The following is a 10,336-nucleotide window of genomic DNA, read 5'->3' on the forward strand; positions in this document are numbered from 1 at the left end:
GTTGTAACTGTACCAACAGCATGTTCATGATTCCCATGGTAGGAAAACAGACAGGTGAGTCTTCAATATTTCATCCTGAAAATAAGATACACCACTTCTGACCACAATGCCATTTCCATAGGTAGTCACAAAGCTTTCTCTAACTGCAAGAAGGAATGGAAATGTGCTGGAGCACATTATACTTTTTATAACTATCTCTGTTACTTGCCATGGTCTAAAACAGAATCAGTGCCATTGGAGTCACATTTTAAAGTTTTAGTGTTAGAGTGGTGGGGAGGAGGCATGATTGGCATCTGATACAGGTGTTGGAAGGATAAATTGGGTCTGCCAGGGATTCAAACTGAATTCTACTTTCACATTAAGGTATTCACTGAAACCCAGCAAAAAAGGCAATATATTAACTTTCCAGTGTAATTTTCTCAGATATGTGTGAAAATGGAATTCATTATACTTGAGAATTGAATATTAAGGGTAATTAATGAATTTGGCAGCTCTTTTATTCTCAGCATTATCTGGGAGAATTCCAAATGTTCACCAAATAAAGCAGGTTTTCTAGTTTCCAAGTCATTTCTAAAAGTGGAAAAAGTCACTCAGAATCTGTCTGCATTTTTTCTTTATTTTAGAAGATGCTGAATTTCTAAAATAATTGATCAAAATGATTGGGAACAAATCATAATAGAAAGGAATTCATTATTCAATTGTGTCCTGTTCTATCAGTTATTTATTTTCTTGAAATTATTCTCAATAATTGTAGTGAAAGACAACTTTTGTTAAAGAAGTAGAGTGCAGTTTTGAAGAGAACAAACTTTAAAGCCACTAGCTTTGAATCCTGGCTCAGCTCCTTTATAGCTACATATCTGTTGGCCTCAGTTTAAATGACTTCCCACCTAAAAGGAATAACTTGAAGCTGTTTTACTTCATAACAAAGATCTTGGCAAGTTCCTTACTTTCTGTATGTTTATTAACATAATTATTATGGTCATTATTATTTTCGTTGTTTTTTGTTTTTTTGTTTTTTTTTTCCGGTGAAACAATTTTATTTCATAGTTGAATTTAAAACCACAATGATACCAGGTTCTTCATAGAAAAACAGTAGTACAGAAACCCTATACTTTCTAGAAAATTATTGTGTAGACCCTCTCAAAGAACAAAATCACACCATTATATGGTTTCAGTTAGGTTACTTAGAAATAACTCACTTCTGGACTGATTTCTAAAACATTCCATTCCACCACTCCACCTCTTTTGGTTCAAAGTATAGATTAATATCACTCAGGTACTGATACTGAATTGTTATATATTTGATAATACCATATAGTCTGGTTTATCACTTAATGTTCCATTGGTTCATTAGCCTTTTCTGTAGGTTTATCAAAGATTGAGCAAGCTGTGCCTTTCTTTGTGGTCTTTCCTCAAGGCCTTTCAGGATGGACACATAACATCATCATAGAACATAAACTCCAAGTCTACCAACAATTCCAATGGAAACATTCTTTGTAGTTAGGTCCTGCTGTGCAAGAAATGTCTCTCTTAAGGCACGCAGACCATGTTTAACCAGTCTATTCAAATTATGTTCCAGAAACTCAGACATATGTCTTTCCAAGTAAGTACGAGCTGATTGAGAACAAGCTCCAACGAACATAACTCTGCAGTCAAAATAGTTAGCAGATGGACAGGTTTGGAAAATGTGAGAGCCCATATCATTATATTCAGCAATGAGCAGTCCCAAACCATATGGTCTTTGACCATATCATTGTGTTGATATCTGGGTTTTGCTTCCAATTAGAGATTTAAGATGAGACACAGAAAAGGTCTGTCAAATACAGATCTGGAATCCAAACACTCCTGGTGTATGAAATTATATAACAGTATGGCATCAGCATTAAGTCCCTCAATTGAAATACAAAATAATTGTCAACGTGGAGAATTTTTTTTGATGGGCAGCAAGTTCTGATTGTGCCATCTAATCAATACTGCATGGGTTTTCAGTTTCAGATCAACTGTGGCTGAACCCTGCTTTACAGCTTCCATTGCATGTTCAATCTGATGAATCCTGCCCTGAGGGCTCCAAACAGTGACATCAATGTCATACCAGTTGTAAAACGTGGCTCTGGCATGGGACTGCTGCTGACCTCCTGCAAAGCTGTGGATCAATGCCTATTTTCATTCTTTTTTTTTTAAGATTTATTTTTAAAATTAATTTGTTTTTTCCCCCACCCTGTTGCTTGTTCTCTGTGTCCATTCACTGTGTGTTCTTCTGTGTCCACTTGGATTCTTGTCAGTGGCACCAGGAATCTGTGTCTCTTTTTGTTGCATCATCTTGCTGCATCAGCTCTCCATGTGTGCAGTCCCACACCTGGGCAGGATGTGCTTTCTTTGCACAGGGCAGCTCTCCTTACAGGGCACACCCCTTTCACATATGGCTCCCATACACCGGGGACACCACTGTATGGCAGGGCACTCCTTGCACGCATCAGCATTGTGAGTGGACCAGCTCACCACACAGGTCAGGAGACCTTGGGTTTGAACCCTGGACCTCCCATGTGGTAGGCAGATGCTCTATCCATTAAGCCAAATCCGCTTCCCTATTTTCATTCTTGATTTCAGATTGGTCTAGCCATTCCTTCCTTGAAGGATGTAGCAGAGTACAAAGAATGGCTTCATTTAGTAACTTGAATATAGTGCTGGGACATTTTTGGTCAAAAGTGAGAGATTTGCATCTATTTTTCATTTGTTTGTTTACTTTATTAATGTCATATATCAATCAGTATCCAGAAAGGAGATAGAAACTCCATTAGTAATTTAAATGATATGATGGTATGATGAATTTAGTAGACTGATAACTATTAAAAGAGATTAAAGAGGACTGAAAAAGTTCCAGAAATAGCAAATACAGAAAGCAACTAATATGTCAAAACTGTGAGAATGTGAACATGGAGGGAATTATGAAATTAGAACAGTTCTTCCCCCATGATTATCCACAGCTGAGACTGTGTTCTAGTCACAGAAGGTGTGGCTGCCACAGGAACACGCAGACTGCTAGTAGCAAAGAAACATTCCAAAGACCACTGAGTGGCAGAGAAACTTGCAGAAATATCTACAAAACTTTTGCACACCCATGTCTTGGCTTCTTGCTGAAAGAAAGTACACTGGAACCATGAAGGGAAGTCCTGTCCTCCAGCTCTGGTCTTGCAGTATCCTTCCGGTGCTTTCTCCACCCAGCCTATCACAGAGCCAGATGGTAAAAGAGGAATGTTGATAAGGTCCAGCCCCAGTACTGTTAAGAGGGAGCTAAGAGAAAAGAACTAATAACTTCCACAGTCACTGGTGTGCTGGAGGTGAGCCAGCTCCTGAGAGTTGAGTGTGGGCATCTTTTATCAACTCTGGATTCAAAGAGGTCATGTAGGTAGTTTGAAATTGGTACTATATGATTGTGAGCAATCCTTGGTGCTCACTGGAACAGTTGCCTTTTGGGGAAAATTGCAAGATTTTAAAATTAGATGTTTGAAAAACTCTAGTGTACAAAGCAGAATGCCAAATCTCCCTCCCATTGGTAAATTGAAATGGAATATACACAACAGAAATCAGCAAAGTTTCCAATTCAGTGCTCATTACTGTTGTTATTGTTGTTGGAGAGCCAGTTTGTCAGCAGACCACTGGGAACAACTGACTTTTAAGAGAACAAATACACTCTAAAACAACTGAATTTGAAAAACTACATTGAAAAACATATAAACAGAATGGTGCATGTCAGGGTTCTCTAGGGAAACAGAATCAACAAGGGATATCTGTTGATACTAAGAGATTTACCAGAGTCTGTCACGCAGTCTTGGGGATGCACAAGTCCAGGTTCTGCAGGCAGATTGCAGCAGGGGCTGCAATGAAAGTCCAGTGAAGGTTCTGAGAGATATTGGCTGTCCAAAGACAAGCTGGAAAATTCTGTCTCAATACTGGAATTACTTCTACTTTTAAGGGATTCAACTGATTGGGTTAAGTGTCACTCATTGCTGATGGCAATCTCCCTGATTGATGTAATTATAACCAGCTATCTATGATTTACCACTGCAGTAAAGTCAATGGTTACTAAAGTCCATAAATGCCCTTGTATTACAGTTAGCCCAGTGCTTGCTTGAACAAACAACTGGACACAATTACCTGGCCTAGTTGACACAATAGCCTAACCATCACAGTTCACCCCTTGTCAACTTGGCAACCATACACATTACCTTAAAACATACTTAGTCTCTAAGTAAAAACAGTAACAGACATGCATATATATATATATATATATATATATGCACATTTCCACCTAACAATGTTCAACTTTCCTGCATACAGCCAGAAATGCATTAATTCCATAGAGATTAGGGGGCAAGTTCTTGGGTAATATTCACTCTCAAACTTGACATCCTCAAATATTATGACATGAAATGGATACAATTTGTTACATGATAAGGGGAAAGTTTGGGGAAGAAGACATAGAAATTTGTTTTGTGTACATGTACAATCATCATCATAATGAAACAAGGAAGAAAGATTCATGACCATTATAGTCCTCATTTCTGTAATGGTCACATGGTCAAAGTTCATATTTATCATTACCTTCTTCCACTACCCATTCCATGTTTCCATTATTTTCAGCAAGCACTTCAGCTGGCCATGATTTATGTCTGGTGGGGTGACCCAAACTTTCATTCCTAAAGATTCTGGGCCATTGTTAGTCCTGCTTGGATTGGGTTGTTGCAATTTTCCATTGACTTTAATCATAGGACATGGCAATAGTAGGAGATGCCCTTGAGAATCTCCTGTATTTCAAACAAACTCTTCTTTACCCCCATTATGTAGATGCAGTCCTATTTCCCCTTATAGTCAGGATCAATCACCCCAGCCAGTTCAGTAATTCCCTTATTTGACTGTTCATTCAGAGGTAAGAAGAGCCCAAAGTGGCCAGGTGGCAGTTTTAACTTCCAGTTCAATGAAATCATTGCTGTGTTCCCTGGTGACAGTAGTACTCCTTTTGGGATTAAAACCTGTAGACCAGCAGAGTTTGAGGTTGCAGGGACAGGAAAAAAAAATTTCCTAGGGTCACTAGGAGTAATAGGAGTAATAGTGAGTGGGGCCATTCCCATTTCCACCCCTTGGTTCCTGGACCTTTGGATCCTGGTTATGGGAAAAACCACACCCTAGAGTGCATGCTGATTAAAAGCATACGCAGCCTCCTGGACAACATTGCCTCAGCCCTGCAAGGCACTGCCTCCTAGTTGGCACCATAATTGAGTCTTCAAAAGGCCATTATACCATTCTATAAATCCAGCTGCTTCAGGGTGATGGGGAACATGGTAAGACCAGTGAATTCCTTGGACATGTTCCCACTCATTTGCTGTGAAATGGGTTCCTTGATCAGAAGCAATGCTGTGTGGAATGCCATGGCAGAAGATAAGACATTTGGTAAGTCTTTGGATGGTAGTTTTGGAAGAAGTATTGCATACAGGAAATGCAAATCCATATCGAGAGTATTTGTCTATTTCAGTTAGACAAATCACTGCCCCTTCCATGGTAGAAGTGACTCAATGTAGTCAACCTGCCACAAGGTAGCAGGCTGGTCACCTCAAGGAATTGTGCCATATTGGGGGCTGAGTGTGGATCTCTGCTGCTGGCAGATTGGGCACTCAGCAGTAGCTGTAGCCAAGTCAGCCTTGGTAAGGGGAAGTCTGTGTTGCTGAGCCCATGCATAACCTCCATCCCTACCTCCATGACCACTTTGTTCATGAGCCCACTGGGCAGTGACAGGAGTGGTTGGAGAAAGAGACTGAGCATTAGCCACAGAGTGGGTCATTTTATCCACTTGATTATTAAAATCTTCCTCTGCTGAAGTTATCCTCTGGTGAGCATTCATGTGGACACAAAAATTTTCATGTTTTTTGCCCACTCAGAAAGGTCAGTCCACATACCTCTTCCCCAGAACTCTTTGTCATCAATTTTCCAATCATGTTCCTTCCAAGTCACTGACTGTCCAGCCAAACCATTGGCAATAGCCCATGAATCAGTGTACAAATGTACCTCTGCCCATTTCTTCTTCCAAGCAAAATGAACAGCCAGGTGCATTGCTCAAAGTTCTGCCCACTGGGAGGATTTACCCTCCCCATTTTCCTTCAGGGATGCCCCAGAAGGGGCTGAACTACTGCAGCTGTCCACTTTCACATGGTACCAGCATATCATGCAGAACCATCTGTAAGCTGGGGCAGAGTTTTCTCTTCCTCAGTCAACTGATTGTAAGGGACTCCCCAAGAGGCCAAAGCTGTGGGCTGGGAAAGAGAAAGTAACTTGACAGTGGTGGTGACCATAAGCATTTGGGCTACTTCGTCATGTAACTATTCGTGCCTTCAGAATCTGCTTAAGCCCTATCTCATATATACCACTTCCACTTTATTATGGAGTGCTGCTGTGCATACCCAACTTTAAGGTTTGTTGGATCAAGCAATACCCAGTTCATGATAGGCAACTCAGGTCTCATGGTAACTTGATGGCCCATGGTTAAGCGCTCAGTCTCTACTAAGGCCCAGTAGCAGACCAAAAGCTGTTTCTCAAAAGGGGAGTAGTTATCTGCAGAGGATGCCAGGACTTTGATCCAAAATCTTAAGGGTCTGCATTGTGATTCTCCAGTAGGGGCCTGCCAAAGGCTCCAGACAACACCTCTATTTGCCACAGAAACTTCCAGCATCATTGGATCTGCTGGATCATATAGCCCAAGTTGTAGTGCAGCTTGCACAGCAGCCTGTACCTGATGCAGAGCCTCTTCTTGTTCTAGTCCCCAATCAAAGCTAGCAGCTTTTCTGGCCACCCAGTAAATAGGCTGGAGTAGCACACCCAAATGAGGAATGTGTTGTCTCCAAAATCCAAAAAGACAGACTAAGCATTGTGCTTCTCTTTTGGTCATAGGAAGAGCCAGATACAATAGCTTATCCTTCACTTTAGAAGGGATATCTTGGCATGCCCCACACCACTGGACAACTATAAATTTCACTGAGGTGGAAGGACCTTGAATTTTAGTTTGATTTATCTCCCATCCTCTCTCATGCAAATGCTTTACTAATAAGTCTAGAGTCTTTGCTACTTCTTGTTCAGTATGTCATATCTACATGATACCATCAATATAATGGACCAGTGTGATGTCTTGTGAGAGGAAGAGATGATCAAGATCCTTGCAGACAATATTATGACACAGGGCTGGAGAGTTGCTATACCCCTGAGGTATGGCCATGAAGGTATACTGCTGGCCTTACCAGCTGAAATGAAACTGTTTCTGGTGGTACTTACTAATGGGAATTAAGAAAAAAGCATTTGCCCAGTCAACAGCTGCATACCAGATACCAGGGAACATGTTGATTTGCTCAAGCAATGATAACACATCTGGGACAGCATCTGCAATTGGAGTCACTACCCAATTAAGTTTATGATAATCTATCCTCCAAGATCCATCCATTTTCTGTATAGGCCAGATTGAAGAGTTGAATGGGGATGTGGTGGGAATGACCACCCTTGCATCTTTCAAATCCTTGATGGTGGCACTAATTTCTGCAACCCCTCCAGGTATCTGGTATTGCTTTTGGTTTTACTATTTTGCTAGGTAGGGGCAGTTCTAGTGGCTTCCACTTGGCCTTTCCAACTATAATAGCTCTCACTTCACAAGTCAGGGATCCAATGTGGGGATTCTGCCAGTTACTGAGTATGTCTGTTCCAATTATGCATTCTGGAGCTGGGGAAATAACCACAGAATGAATCCAGGGACCATCGGACCAACTGTGAGATGGACCTGAGCTAAAACTCCATTAATCACCTGACCTCCTTAAACCCCTACTCTGATGGGTAGAATACAGTGGCATTTTAGGTCTGGAATTAATGTCACTTCTGAGCCAGTGTCTAATAATTCCCCAAATGTCTGATCATTTCCTTTTTCCCAATGCACAGTTACTCTGGTAAAAGGCTATAGATCTCTTTGGGGAAAGGTGGGAGGAAGATTAACAGTATAAATTTTGGGCAGTTTAACAGGATCCTTCCCCAAGGAGACCTGGCCTTCTCCTCATTCAAGGGGCTCTGGGTCTGTAAACTGTCTCAAGTCTGGGAATTGATTAAGGGACTGTGATTCTCTGTGTTTGTAATTTGAGTTAGGGTTTCATTCACGCAACCCAGAACTCTTCTGTTTATATAGATCCCAAAGAAATTTAGTAGACTGCCCATCTACTTCATTGCTAGTACCCCATGATGTATTAACCAATACCATAACTATACACTGCTCAGAGTATTTTGAGTGCTTTTTGAATCTGCTTTTCATTGTGGTAGCCACACCCACCTTGACTTTTACCAAACAGACATCCAGTCATCCCCATAATGTTTGAGGATTCTAATTCCATTACAGGCCTCCCTACAGTAATATCTGGACTACAGAAAAGCAACCACAGAGCTCTTCAGGGAAGATGGAGTTAGTCTTACAAATTTATTCCTCACAGTCCTGGTTAAAGGTGTGTCCTCTAGACATTTCTGGGGTGAGTGGGCAGCTCTGAAATGATACATCCATTCTAGCATTCCAATCTCCCTAAGTCTTTGAATTCCCTCTTCTACTGTGTATCAGGGCAAATTGGGCATCTCAACCTCAGACATGCTAGACCATCTTTTGACCCATGTTTCAATCTGCCACCAAAATAAACTGTAAGAATCCTTTCTAACCCCTTGAGCTAAAGCATTGAACCCAGAATTTCTGCTTAGTGGGCGCATATCAATAATTTCAACCTGATCCAACTTTATATTTCTTCCACCATTATCCCATACCCTTAGTATCCATTCCCATACATATTTCCCTGATTTCTGTCTATATAAGTTGGAAAACTCATGTAGTTCCTTCTGAGTATACCTTACTTCCTTATGGGTCACACTTTGTATTTCACTTTTGGGGTCTTGTTGTGATTTTAGTCTAGTAATAGATCTCGAAGACAAGAGAGGTGGTAGGGGTGGGTAAAGAGAAGGATTAGAAATGCCTTGCAAGCTACTGACCTCAGGGCATTCCCTTGCATTTTCTTCTGGTGAGACAGGATTAATCTCTTCAGGAACAGGTTGGAAGGCAGTTTCCTCAGGGCAGACTGGAGGCTCAGCAGTGCATGCTGGAGTTTGGCTGGTACATGCCTCAGGTCTGGGAGGAGGTCCATACTCCCTGGGGCAGGCAAGAGGCTGGGCAGGGCAGGCTTCAGTTTGACTGGTACTCACATCGGGGCTGGAAGTTGTTTCATACTCCCTGGGGCAGGCTGGAGACTGGATGACACAAGGTTGACAAGGTGTGGTCTGGACAGGGCAGGCCATGACAGGCTCATCTGGTAAGGTCTCAGCAGATTTCATGGTCCCAATGTCTCCATCAGTATCATCATCATCCCATATGTCTCTATCCCAATTCTCTGGATTCCACTCTTTTCCAATCAATGCCTTCATTTCACTGCAGAAACCCTGCAGCATTGGGATTTTAGTTTCCTTTGTAACTACACTACTCATACAATAAGTGTCTGATTTTGGTTCTCAGATATTTCAAGTCTGTGACTACAGGAGACAAGATTTTCTTTCAGAGCACACATAAAAACTTTTGCATCATCCATTTGGTGTTTAAGTTTCAAATTTGAAGCCCTTAACTCATCTCTATCTTTTGTAACAGTATCCAGAGTGTCTATGAGGAGCCAGACAACATCATTATACTATTTGACTCCACAAAACTCTGTTGAGGTATTGAAAACACTCACCCAGATCGTTGCTTCTTATAAGTATGGAAGTACGGGTATCCAGTATCTCGATTGCCAACTCATGCCATGGACTATTAGCAGCCTCTTTTTTACTGGAAAGGGAATTGTCAGTACCCTTGAGTCCAATTAGGGTAGAGAGACTGTTGCAAAACTCCCAGAACCACCTCAGACACCCCATGTTTAAGACTCTGATCTTCAAGAACCACTCCCATTACCAAGATGTATTAGTCAGGGTTCTCTAGGGAAACAGAATCAACAAGGGATCTCTGTCAATAGTAAGAGACTTATCAGAGTCTCTCATGCAGTCGTGGGGATGCACAAGTCCAGGTTCTGCAGGAAGGCTGCAAATAAGGACCTCCATTGAGGGTCCAATGAAGATTCTTGATGAGTTCAGAAGATGTTGGCTGTCCAAAGATGAGCTGAAAAATTCTCTCTCAGTGCTGGAATCACTTCTCCTTTTAAGGGATTCAACTGATTGGGTTAAGCATCACTCATTGCTGCTGGCAATTTCCCTGATTGATGTAATTATAACGAGCTATCTATGATTTACTACTGCA

The 10,336-nt window shown here is 41.4% G+C and overlaps 1 pseudogene; it reads right to left on the reverse strand.

Annotated features, from left to right (window-relative positions):
- Positions 1 to 1,331: 1,331 nt before the first annotated feature.
- Positions 1,332 to 9,501, reverse strand: LOC101419710 (proteasome subunit alpha type-1 pseudogene; annotated as a pseudogene).
- Positions 9,502 to 10,336: the final 835 nt, after the last annotated feature.

Source organism: Dasypus novemcinctus, chromosome 18 (assembly GCF_030445035.2).
Source record: "Dasypus novemcinctus isolate mDasNov1 chromosome 18, mDasNov1.1.hap2, whole genome shotgun sequence".
NCBI lineage: Eukaryota > Metazoa > Chordata > Mammalia > Cingulata > Dasypodidae > Dasypus > Dasypus novemcinctus.